The sequence below is a fragment of the Mirounga leonina genome, unplaced genomic scaffold, assembly GCF_011800145.1.
Source record: "Mirounga leonina isolate KUSES-001 unplaced genomic scaffold, KU_Mleo_1.0 Mir_199, whole genome shotgun sequence".
In the NCBI taxonomy this organism is placed as follows: Eukaryota; Metazoa; Chordata; class Mammalia; order Carnivora; family Phocidae; genus Mirounga; species Mirounga leonina.
The window spans coordinates 13,319,749-13,337,834 of NW_023270498.1; the positions used below are offsets into that span (position 1 = coordinate 13,319,749).

The window sequence follows — 18,086 nt, forward strand, 5'->3', positions numbered from 1 at the left end:
TAAAATCTTTTAAAAAAAAGATATTTGAAGGTACATCGCAGTGATTTGATATATGTATACATTGTGGAAGGATTCCCCCCATCTAGTTAATTAACACATTCATCACCTCACATGTTTATCTTTCTTTCTTTCTTCTCCTTTTCCTTTTTTTTTTTTAAGATTTTATTTATTTATTTGACAGAGAGAGAGACACAACGAGAGAGGGAACACAAGCAGGGGGAGTGGGAGAGGGAGCAGAAGGCTTCCCGCTGAGCAGGGAGCCCAATGTGGGGCTCGATTCCAGGACCCTGGGATCATGACCTGAGCCGAAGGCAGACGGTTAACGACTGAGCCACCCAGGCACCCCTCTCCTTCTTTTTATGAGAACATTTACCATCTACTCTCAGCAAATTTCAGTTATACAATACAGTGTTTTCAACTATGGTCACCGTGTTTTACATCAGCTCCTCAGACCTTATTCATCTCATAGCTGAAAGTTTATACCCCTTTACCATCCCTATTTCCCCCATACCCCAGCTTCTGTCAACCACTTTTCAACTCTGTGTTTCTATGAATTTGACTTTTTTTTTTTTTTTTTTAAGATTTCGCGTTTAAGTGTTTTTCACAGTCTGGCGTTTCACTAAGGAGTGTATCCTTTCTTGATGGCATCCCAACCATATCCCCAAAACTGCCCTTCCCTCATGCTAAGGACTGAGGCCTCAGGGCCAACTCTCCAGGCCCCTGGGTAGTATCTATCCCCTCTGCCCCAGTACGTTCTCTCCCCTTTGGTCTCTGATCAGAGGTTCACCCAGGAGGAATAGGGCCTGGGTTTGAGCCACTGTCCTATTCTGAGCTGCGGTCTCAGGTGGGAGTAAGAGGGGTACGGTGTCCAGGTTCGAGGGATTTGGGGCCTGGCCAAGGAAAAACATATGACCATGAGGGGCAGTCACAAGCAAGCTTTAACAAAGTTGGGCTTGAACAAGATTGCACTCCAGGGGAAGTCCCTCATGGCCTGAGACCATCGGAAGCTTCAAGTGAGCTGAAGGTGCCACCACCCAGGAGAGGGAGGCAAGGGAACCCCCAGGGATGTGGGACTCAAAGAGGTCTAGCTACTCTTGCTCAGCAGCATGGGGGTGGGGGAGTGTCTGAGTCAAAGGGCAGCTTGCAGTCTTGTAACTATCAGACTCTATCTTATCTCTGGCTCACAGACATGGGGTGAGCTGTGCCTTGCAAGGTATGCAAAGCAGGCAGGCTCTAAATGGTTAAAAATCTGCTTGTTTGAGCTACTTTTTAAATAAGCGGATGTGTAAAAATTTGAGTTTTGCCCTGGGGGCCTTTTGAGCTGATGGGTCTCAGCCCACAGTGAAGGAATGAACAGCCTAGGGACTGATACAGGGAGGCCACCTTTGGCTCATTTAGATAAGACACGGACTGCAGGAGCCTAGAAAGGTCTGCTGATGGCCTTCCCTCTGCGCATGACCTTGTCTCAGGATCCTCTCAAAGAGTAAATGACGGCACCTCATGGTGGGTATTTTCCACCCTCGGAGGACTCCGAAGCCTGCCATTCAAGGTCCTTCAAGATCCGGCCCCTGCTGGCCCCTGTATCAGTCGCTAAGTATTGTAATGGCACAATGGGGAGATAGTCTCTTTAGAACAACTTCCCTCACGTCATGATCCCACTCAGAAGCCACCGTGCCTCCCTATTGTCCACTTTGTCCCACAGACTGGGTGACTTCAAACAACAGAACTTTATTGTGTTACCGTTCTGGAGACTAGAGCTCCGAAATCACGGTGTCACAGGACCCTCTCTCTGGAGGCTCTAGGAGACAAACCCTCCTCGCCTCTTCCAGCTTCTGCTGCTGGGGGCTGCCATTCCGTGAGCTCCTCAGCCTGTAGAGGAATGTCTGCCCCCAGCATCACATGCTGTCTTCTCCCTACGTGTCTCCCAGTGTCTGTGTCTCTCTCTCTTCTTACAAGGCCATGGGTCATGTTGGATTAGGGCCCACCCTAATGACCTCATCTGAACCTGATTATATCTGCAAAGATCTTATTTCCAAATGAGGTAATACTCACAGGTATGGGGATTAGGACTTCAACATCTTTTTGAGGGACATCGTTCAACCCATAATAACAGGCGCCTAAGCTCCTGTTAAGTGACTGTGACGAAGGAGCATCCATAGCCCTTTCTTAGGAAACAGCATGTGGGTTCCCTTTGCTTTGTCACTGTCTCTTCCTCCTTCTTGCAGCCCAGAACTTGAACTCTGATGTTGAGGCCATGGGAGACCAGGCAGCAACACAGAGGAGCCTGGGGTCTTCATAGTGTGGAGCACCCCTCCAGCCCTGGACAGCCAACCTGGACTTCTACTTTATTTATTTATTTATTTATTTATTTTTAAAGATTTTATTTATTTATTTATTAGAGAGCGAGCGAGAGAGAAACAGCATGAGAGGGGAGAGGGTCAGAGGGAGAAGCAGGCTCCCCGCTGAGCCGGGAGCCCGATGTGGGACTCGATCCCAGGACCCTGGGATCATGACCTGAGCCGAAGGCAGTCGCTTAACCAACTGAGCCACCCAGGCGCCCCTGGACTTCTACTTTAAAGAGAAATAAACTTCAGGGGCACCTGGGTGGCTCAATGGGTTAAGCATCTGCCTTCAGCTCAGGTCATGATCCTGGGGTCCCGGGATCGAGCTCCCTGCTCAGCCCTCTGCCCCTCACCCTGCTCTTGTGCTCTCTCTCTCTCTCTCTCAAATAAATGAAATCTTTAAAAAAACCAAATTAAGAATTTTCAGTGCTTGCTTTGATATATTAACAATTGGAAATGATACAGAGAAGATTAGCATGGCGCCTGAGCCAGAATGACACGCAAATTCGTGAAGTGTTCCATATTTTTATGGATGGATCTAGAGGGTATCATGCTAAGTGCAATAGGCCAGTCAGAGAAAGACAAATGCCATATGACTTCACTCATATGTGGAATTTAAGAAACAAATAAGAAAAGGGGAAAGAAAAAAACCCAGAGAGACGAACCAAGAAACAGACTCTTACCTATAGAGAACAATCTGATGGTTACCAGGGGGCAGGAGGTGGGGCATGGGGGGAAACAGGTGAAGGGGACTAAGGAGGGCACTTGTCAGTGATGAGCACCAGGCGATGTATGGAAATGCTGGATCACTATGTTGTACACCTGAAACTAAGGTAACACTGTATGTTAACTACACTGGAATTAAAATAAATTTTTTTTAAAAAAAGAAAGAAATTTCGGGGCACCGGGGTGGCTCAGTCATTAAGCATCTGCCTTCGGCTCAGGTCATGGTCCCAGGGTCCTGGGATCGAGCCCCGCATCCCTGCTCAGCGGGAAGCCTGCTTCTCCCTCTCCTGCCCCCTCTGCGTGTGTTCCCTCTCTCGCTGTGTCTCTCTCTGTCAAATAAATAAATAAAATCTTAAAAAAAAAAAGAAAGAAATTTCAAAGTGTATAAATTCTTTCTTGTGGAGAGTCTACCCATAGCAGCAGAGCCGAGTTCCAACTAATACACTTTGTGCCGTCCTGGACTTGGGATTTCACCATGGGGATTGGTTTCCCGTCAGAGTTACCACGGGGAAGTGAGGACAGGTCCTTTTGCTTTTAGGTTTTCAAACTTACTTGGGGATTCTGTCACCTTCTCTCCTTCTCGGGGGCACTCACCAGTGCCTCATCTCTCTCTGCTCCTCTGACTTTTTTTCTCCAGGGCAGAGAAAAAATTACTCCCTTGCATTCACCCAAATCTATGATTTCTGCCATAAACTGTCTGCCCTGAGTCCCTTGGGGCTTTGACTTTTGAAACTCAAAAGATTTATCTCTCATGCTTTTGTCTCAAAGATGTAATCTGAAAGCCAGACACCCAGAATTGACATTTTTGTGCAGCTGTTCCCCTCCTTTCTCTTGGGTTGTGAGCCCAGAGTGCTACAGCTTATGCCCTCATAGGGGAAAAGTCATGAAGGCCCAGGAATGACCAGGAGTGAAGACACACTAGCTAATTTATGAAATATGACCCTGCCCCATGAGCTTTCACCTCTATACAGTGTCAGAAAATGCCAGTACTGGATGTTGTCTTTAAGAATCTCCCCCAAGGGCGCCTGGGTGGCTTAGTCGGTTAAGCGGCTGCGTTTGGCTCAGGTCATGATCCCAGGGTCCTGGGATCGAGTCCCACCTGTATTGGGCTCCCTGCTCAGGGTGGAGTCTGCTCTTCGCTCTCCCTCTGCTTCCCCTCCCCGCCCCCCGCCTGTGCTCTCTCTCACTCTCAAATGAATAAATAAAAAACCTTAAAAAAAAAAAGAAAGAATCTCCCCCAAAGAAGAATTCTGGGTTCAAATAAGTTTGAGAAACAGAGCTTTTACTACACAAATATGCACTGCGATGTAGACAGAGTGCAGCATATCCTAAAGGTATCTTCCTTTCTAGAACCATATATAGCACACCAAAAGCACACGAGAGTTCGAGCATCTAAGACACATCTCTATTAGGAGTATATGTGTGCGTTGTCCGGAGAAAACATAAGCTGGTGGCTTCTGGGGACCCAAGGTGGGAAGTTGACTTCCTTCTCACTGTACAACTTTTGCTCTTTGGGGTTTATGCTTTCTATGCGTACGTGCTACCCAACGATCTGGAACGGGCGCTAACCCAGGAAATGAGCGGGTGAGCCCTGGCACAGCCAAGGCCATCTGCCCGGGAAAACCCGGCGGGGGGAGGGGGGAGCTGGACAAATCGAAAGCATAGCTCCTGGCTGGGTTTGCCAACGCTGTTGCCGACCAAACTCAGATAGACCTGTCTCAAGACAAGCCAATAACTCAAGAGACGAGGTTTTTGAAGATTTTATTTATTTATTTGAGACAGAGAGAATGAGAGACAGAGAGCATGAGAGGGGGGAGGGTCAGAGGGAGAAGCAGACTCCCCGCCGAGCAGGGAGCCCGATGTGGGACTCGATCCAGGGACTCCAGGATCATGACCTGAGCCGAAGGCAGCCGCTTAACCGACTGAGCCACTCAGGCGCCCGAGATGAGGTTTTTGGAAAAGAGAAAGGGAGAGATTTATTTCGGGTGCTGGTAGCCGGGGCAGGTGCAACAGAACAGGCAGAGAGCCAGTGATCTCTGGTGAGGGTGGTAGGGTTGTGTTCAGCATGTGATCACAGGCAGGGAAGGGGACCTGTCGGGGGGGTGGTCTTCTAGGTATTCCATTGCTATGGGGGCTTTCCCGACCTGGCAATTGGAATGTTCCCGTCATTGCAAAACATCTTCAATGCCTCAATAAGAAATAAGAACCATGGGTTTCAGTGAGAGCAGGAGTTAAGCTGTCTTGTCTCTTTCTGATTTTAATGGTTGGGGTCTATAGTTGAGCAAGAGGGCTTGCCGACACATGTACTAAAATAGAGACAACAAATTGATGGATGCTTAGATAAGCCCCAAACTGGCAATCACGTTTAACTGAATCCTGCTGGGGATTGAGCTCTGTCCTCTACTGAGGGTCATCATAAGAAACGTCCCTCAGAAGCTTACCAGGAGGGTGATGGAAGAATGATATTGAGGATGCTGTGAAATCGGAAAGCAAGAAAAACAAGAACAAAATGTGATTTAACTGCTCTGGTGTGGAACTGGCTATGGTAGATGTTTCAGAAGCTCTAATGCGTAGCCAAGAGTTGAGACCCACTGGGACTGAGAGGGAACTTTAACAGGTCTTCATCCAGAAAGCATTTCTCCTGTTTTGGGCAAGGCACTGGGGGGAAATTCAAAAGTAAGACTTGGTCTCTATCTTCAAATGGCTCCTGGAGCTGGAAGTTGCTCCGTTTCTTATCAGAGTTGTTTCTGGAAAGAGCCTCTCCCCCACTCCCTGTCTACCCCCAGCTTCATTATGTAAGAGCTGGGGCTGGGGCTGGGTTTGCTCAGGGAGAGCTGAACTGAGCTATTGTGTCAGCCTCGGAAGATAAAGAACTTTGGGTCACCTGGAGCCCTCGAGAGCTTCCAGGCACTTCTGGGAGAATTCCACATTCCAGATCACACATGCAGGCCTGGGGAACCCACGGAGGGTCCCTTGGCTTGTAGAGCTGCAGATCCAAGTTTTGCTCTAGAAAAGCCTTTCCAATTGCCAGCCATTGGACGAACTAACTATATATTTTTTGCCATCCTGATACAAGGAGTCACACAACCTTTTACAAACTCATCATTTCTCAGGAGCGAGAGAATTCCAGTTTTGGAAAATTCTATTTTATCTTAAAATTTTTATCTTGGAATAATTATAGGCTCGCAGGACACGGCATAATTAGCCAGAGAGTCCTGTGTACCCTTCCCCTCACTCCCGGAAATTGACATTGGCACAAGACTGTTCTAGACTTACAGGCCTTATTCACGCTTCATCACTTTTTTTTTTTTAAGATTTTATTTATTTGTTTGTCAGAGAGCGAGCACAAGCAGGGGGAGGGACAGAGTGAAAGGGAGAAGCAGGCTCCCCGCTGAGCAGGGAGCCTGATGCGGGGCTCCATCCCAGGACCTGGGATCATGACCTAAGCTGAAGGCAGATGCTTCACCAACTGAGCCACCCAGGTGCCCCACTTCTCATCACTTTTTAAATAAAAAAACCCCTGCATTCATTTGTGTTTGCTACTTGTATAGATCTGTATAGAAATTCTTGTATTTAAGATACAGATCTGTTTCATCACTGAAACAGAACTTCCTGCTGCCTCTTTGTGTTCACACCCACCCGTTTCTAGATGGGGAATGTTCTATAAATGGACGCGTACAGCATGCAGTCTTCATCTGAAAGGTAACAGCTTGAGGGATATATAATTCACATACCATTCATTTAAAGTACACAGTTCAGTGGCAAGATCTTAATGTAGTAAAAGACTTCTGCAACCATCAGCATAGTCAATCAGAACCTTCCCGTCACCCCAAAAAGAAACTTTCCACCAGTCAGCACTCACTCCCAATTTCTCCCCAGCCCTCAGCCCCAGGCAACCACCGATCAGCTTTCGGTCTGTAGAGATTCGCCTGTTCTGGACATTTCATACAAATGGAATTATCTAATATTTATAATCATATCTATTTAGCCCTTTGTATTCTGGCTTCTTTCACTGAGGATGATGTCAAGGTTCATCCTGGCTGCAGCAGGAATCAGGACTTTATTCATTTTATAGTCCATGGAATGGATGTAGCACCTTTGTTTCTCCATTTCCCCATCATTTCCACTTTGGGCTATGATGAATTGATAGAATTGCTTGGTTACCTTATAGATCGAATTCATTGGCTAGTATGAATTGATCGATTGTTTCTACTTGTGGCTGTTTTGAATAATGTTACTATGAACATTTACATACAAGTTTTTGTGTGGATCTAGGTTTTTATTTTTTTTTTAGGTATGTACCTAGGAATGGAGTTGCCAGATTCTATGGTAACTCTGTGTTTAACCTTTCCAGGAACTGCCAATGAAGGATAGTTGGAAGAAAGGCAGGCCTGGAAAAGAGACCCCTGCCCTAAGAGGAAACCAACCTTAAAAGGATTTTACACCACACTGGAAGGAGCCCCCCACCCTTTCCCATGTAATAGATGACAACAACCTGATTGGATGTGCATGGACAGTTAATCAGATTAAAACAGCCCGCCCACAAGCTCATAAAAACCCCTAGACTTAGAAAATCCAGAGGCAACCCTCTTGGGTCCCCCCCCTCTTTGGGAGCTTGGTACTATCACTCAATAAACTTATTCTTTTGCTCAATAAACTTTGATTTGCTGTCCACCACTCTTTGGTCTATCTTTTCATTCTTCGAAGCTGCGTGACCAAGAACCCCAGGCACTACAGGAAAAGAAATCCTGTAACACTGCCAAACTGTTTTCCCAAGCAGCTGAACTAGATGAGGGTTCTGATTTCTCCACATCCTCACCAGCGCTTGTGATTGTCTTTTTGATTCCAGCCATCCTGGTGGGTGAGTAGGATCTCATTGTGGTTTTTGTGGGTGTTTTTTTTTTTAAGATTTTATTTTTATTTATTTATTTTTAAAAAGGTCTAATTAATTTATTTGAGAGAAAGAGCGAGAGAGCACAAGTAAGGAGGAGAGGGAGAAGCAGGCTCCCCACTGAGCAGGGAGCCCAATTTGGGACTCGATCCCAGGACCCTGGGACCATGACCTGAGCTGAAGGCAGGTGCTTAACCAACTGGGCCACCCAGGTGCCCCTAAAGATTTTATTTTTAAGCAATCTCTACACCCACCATGGGACTTGATCTCACAACCCTGAGATCAAGAGTCACACGCTCCACCAACCGAGCCAGCCAGGCACCCCTCACTGTGGTTTTGACTTGCATTTCTCTAATGACTAGAGACATCGAGCATCTTTTCATGTGCTTTATGGCCTTTTGCATATCTTCTTTGGAAAAAAATGTCTACTTGAATCCTTTGTCCATTTTTAAATTGGGTTATTTGTCTTTTTATTGTTGTAGGAGTTTTCTCGTAGAGTGTAGATACAAGTCCCTTAGATTTATGATTTGCAAATATCTTCTTCCATTCTTTGTGCTTTCTTGGTGGTATTCTTTGAAGCACAAACAATTTTAATTTTGATGAAGTCCAATTTATCTATATATTTTTCTTGTTTTTTGTCTTTTTTTAAAAAAAGATTTTATTTATTTTTTGAATGAAAGAGCATGAGCGAGAGTGAGCATAAGTAGTGGGGAGGGGTAGAGGGAGAGGGAGAAGCAGGCTCCCCGACAAGCAGGCAGCCTGATGCCAGGCTCGATCCCAGGACCCTGAGGTCATGACCTGAGCCAAAGGCAGATGCTTAACCGACTGAGCCACCCAGGTGCCCCCTCCTTAGGATTTTCTATATACAAAATCATGTCATCTGCAAATAGAGAGGGTTTTTTCCCATGCATTTCTATTTTTTATTTTTATTCATTTATTTTTTAAGTTGTATTTATTTGAGTGAGAGAGAGCATGCATGCAAGTGGGGTGGGGTGGGAGGAGGGGCATAGAGAGAGGGCGGGAAAGAATCTCAAAGAGACTACACTGACCATGGAGCCTGACTCGGGGCTTGATTTCCTAACCCTGAGATCACGACCTGAGCCAAAATCAAGAGTCAGAGGCTTAACCAACTGTGCCACCCAGGTGCCCCTCCATGTTTTTTAAAACAGACTTCATTTTTTAGAGCAGTTTTAGGTTCACACCAAAATCAAGAGACATACAGTCCCTGCCCCTACACATGCATAGCTTCCTTCATTATCAACATTCCCCACAAGAGTGCGGGGTACATTTATTACAATTGGTGAAGCTACACAGACACATCATTATCATCCAGAATCCATAGTTTACATTAGGGTTCACTCTTGGTGTTGTACATTCCATGGGTTTGAACAAATGTATGATGCGATGTATCCATCATTATGGTATCACACAGAATATTTTCACTGCCTTAAAAATCCTCTGTGCTCTGCCTGTTTATTCATCTCTCCTCTCTAAACCCTGGCAACCCACTCATCTTTTAACTATTTCCATAATTTTGCCTTCTCTGGAGTGTCATTTAGTTGGAATTATACAATATGTAGTCTTTTCAGGCTGGCTTCTTTCACTTAGTGACATGCACTTAATTCTTTAGAATTTAACAATATTGCATTACTGGATGTACCACAATCTATTCATCCATTCCCCTACCAAAGGTCATCATGGTTGCTTCCAATTTTTGGCAATTAAAAATAAAGCTGCTTATAAGCATCCAAGTGCAGGTTTTTGTGCAGATGAAAATTTTCAACTTCTTTGGGTAAATACCAAGGAACCTGATGGTTGGGTCTTATGAGAAGAGTATATTTAGTTTTCTAGGAACCACCACACTGTCTTGCAAAGTAGCTGTTCCATTTTGCATCCCCACCAGCAACAAAGGAGGGGTCTTTTTCTCCACATCCTCACGGGCATTTGGTGTTGTCAGTGTTTTAGATCTTGGCCATTCTAATAGGTGAGTGGTGGGATCTGGTTGTTTTAATTTGCATTTCCTTCATGACTTGTGATGTGCAGCATCTTTTCATATGCTTATTTGCCAGCCCTGTGTCTTCTCTGATGAGGTATCTGTTAAGGTCTTTGGCCCATTTTTAAATTGAGTTGTTTTCTTATTGTTGAATTTTAAGCGTTCTTTGTGTGTTTTTGGATAACAGTCTTTTAACAGATGTGTCTTTTGCAAATATTTTCTCCCAGTCTGTGACTTACCTTTTCATTATCTTGACGGTGTCTTTAATTTGCATTTTTTCTAATGGCTAATGATGCTGAACACCTTTTCATGTTTATTTGCCAGCTAGTGCAATACCTGTTTATGCCTTTTGTCTGTTTCCTAATTGGAGTTTGTTTGTTACTGTTGAGTTTTTTATATATTCTTTAATATATATATTAAGAGTTCTTTATATATTCTTGATACAAGGCCTTTGTTGGATATATGTAATCATATACTTAAAAACATTAGTTTCAACCATGTAAGTAGTACATGAATGCATCCTTTTTTTTTTTTTTAAAGTAGGCTCCATGCTCAACACAGGGTTTGAACTCACGACCCTGAAATCGAGACCTGAACTGAGATCGAGAGTCAGATATTCGGGTCGTCTGGGTGGTTCAGTCGGTTAAGCATCTGCCTTCGGCTCAGGTCATGATCCCAGGGTCCTGGGGTCGAGTCCCATGTTGGGCTCCTTGCTCAGCGGGGAGCCTGCTTCTCCCTCTGCCTGCCACTTCCCGTGCTTGTGCTCTCTCTCTGACAAATAAATAAAATATTAAAGAAAAAAGGTCTAAAAACAAAAAAAAAGGAGGGGCACCTGGGTGGCTCAGTCGTTAAGTGTCTGCCTTCAGCTCGGGTCATGATCCCAAGGTCCTGGGATCGAGCCCCACATCGGGCTCCCTGCTCAGCGGGAAGCCTGCTTCTCCCTCTCCCACTCCCCCTGCTTGTGTTCCCTCTCTTGCTGTGTCTCTCTCTGTCAAAGAAATAAATAAAAAAAAAATTAAAAAAATTAAAAAAAAAAGAAGATGCTCAACTGACTGAGCTACCCAGACACCCCACACGAATGCGTTCTTTATTTAAAAATAGTAAAATAGGGGCGCCTGGGTGGCTCAGTCGTTAAGCGTCTGCCTTCAGCTCAGGTCATGATCCCAGGGTCCTGGGATTGAGCCCCGCATCGAGCTCCCTGCTCCGCGGGAAGCCTGCTTCTCTCTTTCCCACTTACCCTGGTTGTGTTCTCTCTCTGGCTGTCTCTCTCTGTCAAATAAATAAATAAAATCTTTAAAAAAAAATAAAAAATAGTAAAATAAATTCGATAAAGTTTAAACCCCCAAATCCTTTCCTTTTCCACCACCTTCCCAGGGATGACCATCATTATGTATTTGAGGCATATCACCTAGATTTTTTTTTAAAGATTTTATTTATTTATTTGAGAGAGACAATGAGATAGAGCAAGCATGAGAGTGGGGAGGGCCAGAGGGGAAGCAGACTCACTGCTGAGCAGGGAGCCCGATGCGGGACTCGATCCCAGGACTCCAGGATCATGACCTGAGCCGAAGGCAGTCGCTCAACCGACTGAGCCACGCAGGCCCCCTCACCTAGATTTCTTTAAAAATACTTTTCTCAAGATACACAAACTCACAGAATGTATATGGTGCTGTTTTTTATATGGGTTTTACAAAAACGTTATACTGTTTGTATCATAGCGCAAGATGCATTTTTGAATTAGGGATATTTTAGAGAGCTTCTTAATGCCGATGGGTATCTCTGGTCTGTCCCTTCACACTGTTGTAAAAGCCTTGCCTTGTGTGACTAAGTTATGTTTAGCCACACCTCTGCTCCTATACATCCAGGTGTTTCCCAGTGCTTCTCCAGCGAACAGTGCAGCCGGGAACTGCCCTGAACAGGGCTCTGAGCACACGTGGGAGTGTTTCTTTAGCAAGGTGCAGAGAAAGGGAATTTGCGAACATTAAGGTATGTGCTTTATGTATTTACTTATTTATGTATTTAAGATTTTATTTATTTTAGAGAGGGAGGGAGGGAGAGAGAGACAGAGATGGGGCTGAGGGAGAGAGAATCACAAGCCGACTGCGCTGAGTGCGAAGCCCGACACAGGGCTCGATCGCACGACCCTGAAATCATGACCTGAGCCGAAATCAAGAGTCAGATGCTCCACCAACTGAGCCACACAGGTGCCCCGTGCTTTTTCTATTTTACTAGATCCTTCCAAATCACCCTCCAAGATGTGCGTGTTTCCCCAGGCCTTGGCGGACAACCATGTGACTTCTGAATGTAAGACCCACTGTTTCCTATGTCGATTGCCTACCAGCTGAGGGCGGTGAAGAGGAGTGGGATTCAGACACGTGGCCGGTGAGGGTTAGGGGGTCCCACACTGACGGTGCCTTCTGTGCCACGGGCCCTGCGACCACATGCTTCCAGCTCATCTCTGTTAGGAACTGTCATTGGCCGGAAGGGACAGAGGAGCCATGAGACTAAGTCCAGTGCAGATTCTGGATTAGAACGTGACACGGGAAGAGTGGGAATACTGGCGAGATCCCACGAAGTCTGTAGCTTAACTCTTGTGTACCAGTGTGAATTTATTCCTTGTGACAAGTGTGACCGGGTTATGCTGGGAGAGGGATATACAGGAACTCTCTGTCCAATCTTGGCAACTGGCCTGTAAATCTAAAATTACTGTAACAAAAATTTGTAAAAGAAAAGACTCGAGGGACGCCTGGGTGGCTCAGTCGGTTAAGCGTCTGCTTTCAGCTCGGGTCATGATCCCAGGATCCTAGGATCGAGGCTGGCATTGGGCTCCCTGCTGGGTGGAGAGTCTGCTTCTCCCTCTCCCTCTGCTGCTCCCCCTGCTTGTGCTCTCTCTCTCTGATAAATAAATAAAATATTAAAAAAATAAAAAAGACCTGAACATGCAATAAAATACTATGTGTGGACTGTATTTGGATCCCAATAGAAACAAACAAAGAGACTGTTGGGGGGTGGGGGAGAAAACAGCAAAAATTTGAATATAGACTGGTATTAGATGATACTAAGGAATTATTATTAATTTTGTTAGGTGTGATGAACAAAAATCATCTTTACCTATTGAAGGTGCATGCTGAAGTATTCATAGGTGCAATGACATAATAGCTGGAATTTGTTTTAAAATATTCAGAAATTGGGCGCCTGGGTGGCTCAGTCGGTTAAGCGTCTGCCTTCGGCTCAGGTCATGATGCTGGAGTCCTAGGATCGAGTCCCACATGGGGTTCCCTGCTAAGCAGGTAGTCTGCTGTCTCCCTCTGACCCTCCCCCCTCTCATGCTCTCTCCCTCTCATTCTCTCTCTCAAATAAATAAATAAAAAATCTTAAAAAAAAAAATTCAGAAATAATAGGAGCGCCTGGCTGGTTCAGTCCGTAGAGCGTACAACCCTTGATCTCGGGATCATGAGTTTGAGCCCCATGTTGGGTGTAGATATTACTTAAAAAAATAAATAAATAAAATATAAATGGATATCTCCTTTAAAAAAAAAAGTTAAAATATTCAGAAACAAAAGAGAAGTACTTATGGGTAAAGTGATATAATTTCTTGGGGTTACTTTAAAATATCCCAGGAAGAAAAATGTAGTTTTGGGAAAAAGATGAAAAAAATTGGCATGATGTTGCTACTTAATGAAACTGAATGGAAGGTACAGGGTGTGGGCGGGTGTCTGTCCTACTCTTCTCTCTACTCTTAAGAATGACTAAGTTTTTCTGTAATAAAAAGTTGAACAGACAACACAGCTCCATGGATAGGAGTGACTTCGTGACACCCCACTTTTTCTTCCCATGGGACTTTTTCACACTGCAATAGCACTTCCTCTGTTGTTTGCTGCCATCTGTAGACCCTGCCTCCTCTCTGGTCTGAAGGCTCCCGAGGCTGTTTTATCTGTGGGCCAACCTCATCCAGTCCAGTGATAAAAGCTTGTGGAGCATTAATATGTACCAGGCTGTGTGCTGCCCTGGGGGATGGGATGGTAAGGAAAAGCAACGCTGTTGCTATCTCACTGAATTTATAATCCAGGGTGGGTCAGATCATGGCACTGAATCGCTTGGCTCTCTGCTTCTGTTGTCCTAACTCCTTCTCTGACTTTACGTCTGACCTTTCGGCCTCTAGTTTATCAGAACCCTTGTGATTACACTGGGTCCACCGAGATAATCCAGGATGATCCCCCATCTCAAGAGCCTTACTTCATCACACCTGCAAAGTCCCTTTTGCCATGTCAGGTAGTAACCTATTCGCAAGTTCTGGGGGGTGAGGACATAGACATCTTTGAGGGGATGTTTTTCAGCCGACTCCATCTTTTTTTGGAGTTCTGTGTTTATCCTAAAAAAGACTTGGAAGTTAATGAGATGGTTTAGGCAAAGGGAGGATCTGATCAGGTCTGACCTTTGCTCTGATGGTTGTATCCAGGATGGACTGGGTGGGGTTAGGAGGGGAGCAAGGGTGGCTACAGTGAGAAACCAGGAGGCTGTCGGGACAGCTCAGGTGAAATCATTTAGCCTGGATGAGAATGGAGGTGGTAAAGATGGAGAAGAGTGAAGAATTATGTTTGATGAATGAATGAACGAACGAACGAACAAACGAACGAACGGTCTGTCTTGGAACAAAAGGAACGTGCTTCCCCGCTTAGAGGTTTCCATTCTAGAAGCACAGCGTGCGGCCAAGACATGCAGACCTTGACCGTCCCAGCATGGCCTTCCAAGGCCCACGTGGTCGATAGCCTCAGAAGGCTCATCCCTCCTCTCCTGGAAACCTTTGTCCTTGGCACCAGGACGGTGACCCAGCAGAGGAGCAGAAAGACAAAGCAGTTGCTGAGTGTCTTGAATGTTTCCATCTCTGCTTGGCAGACACCCAGTGGGTCAGGGTGGGGGGACAGGGGGTAACCTGGATTCGGTACGGGCTGGAGCTGGCCTTTCCAAGTCCTGCATGGGTCGAGCTCCTGCATGTTACTCTGTCTCGGATAAATACGTAAAACCGTGACTTAGGTTTCACAACTTACTTAGCTGATCTTTGCATTTACTGTTGCTTTTCTGAGATTTACGGCATTTCAGGAGTGTTGTACGCTGGGGGCCAGATGAGAGTGAGGCAAGGTATGGCGTGTCCACATATGTGGGTGTATGTGCCTTCTCACCCGCTTGCTTCACTGATGCGATTTTGTGATTGCAAGCCGACCACCCAAATGGAGGATCTAGACGAAGGCAGCTTATTCGATTTTAGTGGCTTGAGCCAGGGAACCACCCCAGACTTCCCAAAATGCAAACTTACTCAGAGCCTATGAAGTGGGGCGTGCTAGTTCAACCCCACAAACTCTTGGACCTGGTACCTTGGGTTGCTTAAAAAACATTCTTCAGGGGGCACCTGGCTGGTTCCATCGATGGAGCATGTGACTCTTGATTTCAGGGTTGTAAGTTCGAGCCCTGTGTTGGGTGTAGAGATTATGTAAAAAATAAGATCTTCTAAGAAAATTGTTCAGGAATGAAATTCTTCAGCAGTGCTCAACTGCATGCTTCCTGCAAACCAAGGGTCAAAATATTGAATGATTGCATCGCCCCAGACTCAGTCAACGGGTCAGTGTACCGACGAACAGCTCCTCTCAGCAGGAGTGTTCGTATCAGGGGCCACAGAGAATATCCATGGCCACGTTAGGGACCCCTGAGTTTGCCCCTTCCCCAGTGCTCCAGTGAGGATGAGGAACCAGTAGCTGCATCTGACCTGTCCTCCCTTCCACGGTCCTCAGGCCTCGCTGGGAGAAATTCCTGACTTTCATGGGGTACCGGAGTGGGACAGAAAGGCATGAAGCGGGGCTCAGCCCGCCGTGCAGGATTGCCTGGGTTCTGCCTCTCCTGCTAGGACCTCGCACCTGTCACTGGTCCCTGCAGACGTCACTTCCCAGTCCCTGTGCCTTCTCATCGGAGGGTCCCTTCAGTGCTAAGATTCAGAGAGTACAGATGCGGGATAACCCGAGTCTCTGGCTCCTTCTCCAAGTGTCCTAGTTCCTTTTATTCTCACATGCCAGCACGAAATGCATGGACTCAGGAGGTATCCGCCTGGATTAATCAGTGCCCAACAGAACGTCACACAGGCATGGTTTTTATTAACAACAGGGGGCCAGGCACGGTTAGAACCTTCCTCTGCATTTAAAAAATGTATGCCCTGTAGTAAACATAGTGTATTCTCTGGGCCATGCTCACAATCATCCCAGGAGGTAGGCAGTGACTGCCTGTTTTACAACCAAGAACCTGAGGCCTGTGGGAGCTCCTCAAGGCCACGGAGAAGCCAAGGAGGCCGGCCTGCAGAGTCAGCTTGCCGGGTTCTGGGAGCCTCTGTCTCTCCTGCGCTGTCTCCAGGTAAAGCACCTTCGGCACCACCCACAAGTTGGAAAGGTGAACAATCGGAAGAGCTGCAGTCAGAAGCCAACACGCGCATTCTAATTCTGGTTCTTACATGACTCGTGTGATCTTGGGCAATTTCCTCCCCATGCCGGCCTATAAGACCGATGGAATGATGGTGGCTCTGGCCCTTTCTAAGCCAACTTCTAGGACTCTGGAAAATACATCTGAGGATCTTTCCACCATGTCGGGCATCCTTTGCCAAGGTCAGTCCGCAGACAACTCCCGGGGCTACAGACTGAAATTCCTTGCCACGGGGGGCCCCGGAGATGTTAGCTTTCAGATCTGTCCACTCCTTTCCCTTCCATTCAACACACTCTTGGTTCTCGGCTGTTTGGAACACTCTGCCCTTCGGAGCGCTTCCTCCTGGGTGCTCGAAGGCACCTAACGGCTTCAGCTGTTTGTTTTCTCGTTGGGGCTCTTGCTAAAAGCCATCTTGTTCTTCTATCAGATTAGCCCCCGGCCCTGCCTGCCCTCCAGAAATGGTGTTCTGCGAAGACTGAGAATGCAGATGGCCAAAGCTCCCTTGGACAAGTTACTCAACTGCTCTTTGGCCTGTTCCTTCATCTGCAAAAAAGGGGTTAGTGACAGCACCTGCCTCACAGGATGAACATTAAATACATATATACAGTATCTGGCATATAGGATGCAGTTTGCTATTATATTATTATTATTATTATTTTTAAAATATTTTATTTATCTATTTGACAGAGAGAGAGACAGGGAGAGAGGGAACACAAGCAGGGGGAGTGGGAGAGGGAGAAGCAGGCTCCCCGCAGAGCAGGGAGCCCCATGCGGGGCTCAATCCCAGGACCCCGGGACCATGACCCGAGCCAAAGGCAGACGCTTAACGACTGAGCCACCCAGGTGCCCCTGTATTATCTTTTTAAGTAGGCTCCATACCCAATGCGGAGCTCAAACTCAGCGACCCTGAGATCATGACCTGAGCTGAGATCAAGAGATGGATGCTCAACCGACTGAGCCACCCAGGTACCCCTTATTATGATTATTTTACATGTTGACAATCATAAGAAATGGGACCCCATCTGAGATCTCCAATCATAGGGGATCTAGCTCAGAGTAAGTAGACCTCATCTTTTTTTTTTTTTTTAACTTTCCCTCCTTCTGCATGGGGCACAGAGGTCCTTTCTTCAGCGAGAATCTCTAGTCGCCCCTCACTCATGTCTGTCCTTCCCCTTGTTATATCCCCAGCAGTGCCCACAAGTGGGCACACACATATCTACTGAAAAGGAAAGGCATGAAGACCTCTATTGACCTGCCACTCTTGACTTCCAAAGTAATTTGCTGAAGGATACTTATCACACTGGATTCAATCAAAAGGATTATTTTGAAAACTTTGTGGGAACTTTTGGTAAATGTTTTGATGGTTTTACTCTAAAGGTGGTAATATAAGGTTGCCAAATATTAAGTTTTATGTCCTTGTCGCACAATTCTGAGACATGACATTCTGATTTAGTTTAAGACTGTAACTTAATCTAACCTTTGGTATGTAATATTTAACAGCATACCCTACATTGGTGTTAAAAATAGGTCCATGGGCTCAGTCGGTCAAGTGTCCGACTCTTGGTTTCGGCTCAGGTCATGATCTCAGTGTCGTGGGATTGAGCCCGGAGTTGGGCTCCACGCTCAGCGGGGAGTCTGCTTCTCTCCCTCTGTGCCTCCCATCCCCGCACAT

General features: G+C 46.1%; 1 non-coding gene across 1 annotated transcript; it reads left to right on the top strand.

Annotated features, from left to right (window-relative positions):
- Nucleotides 1–2,764: 2,764 nt before the first annotated feature.
- LOC118024605 lies at nucleotides 2,765–2,870 on the top strand. The gene has a single exon (XR_004683147.1). It is a non-coding gene; the product is annotated as a U6 spliceosomal RNA (small nuclear RNA).
- Nucleotides 2,871–18,086: the final 15,216 nt, after the last annotated feature.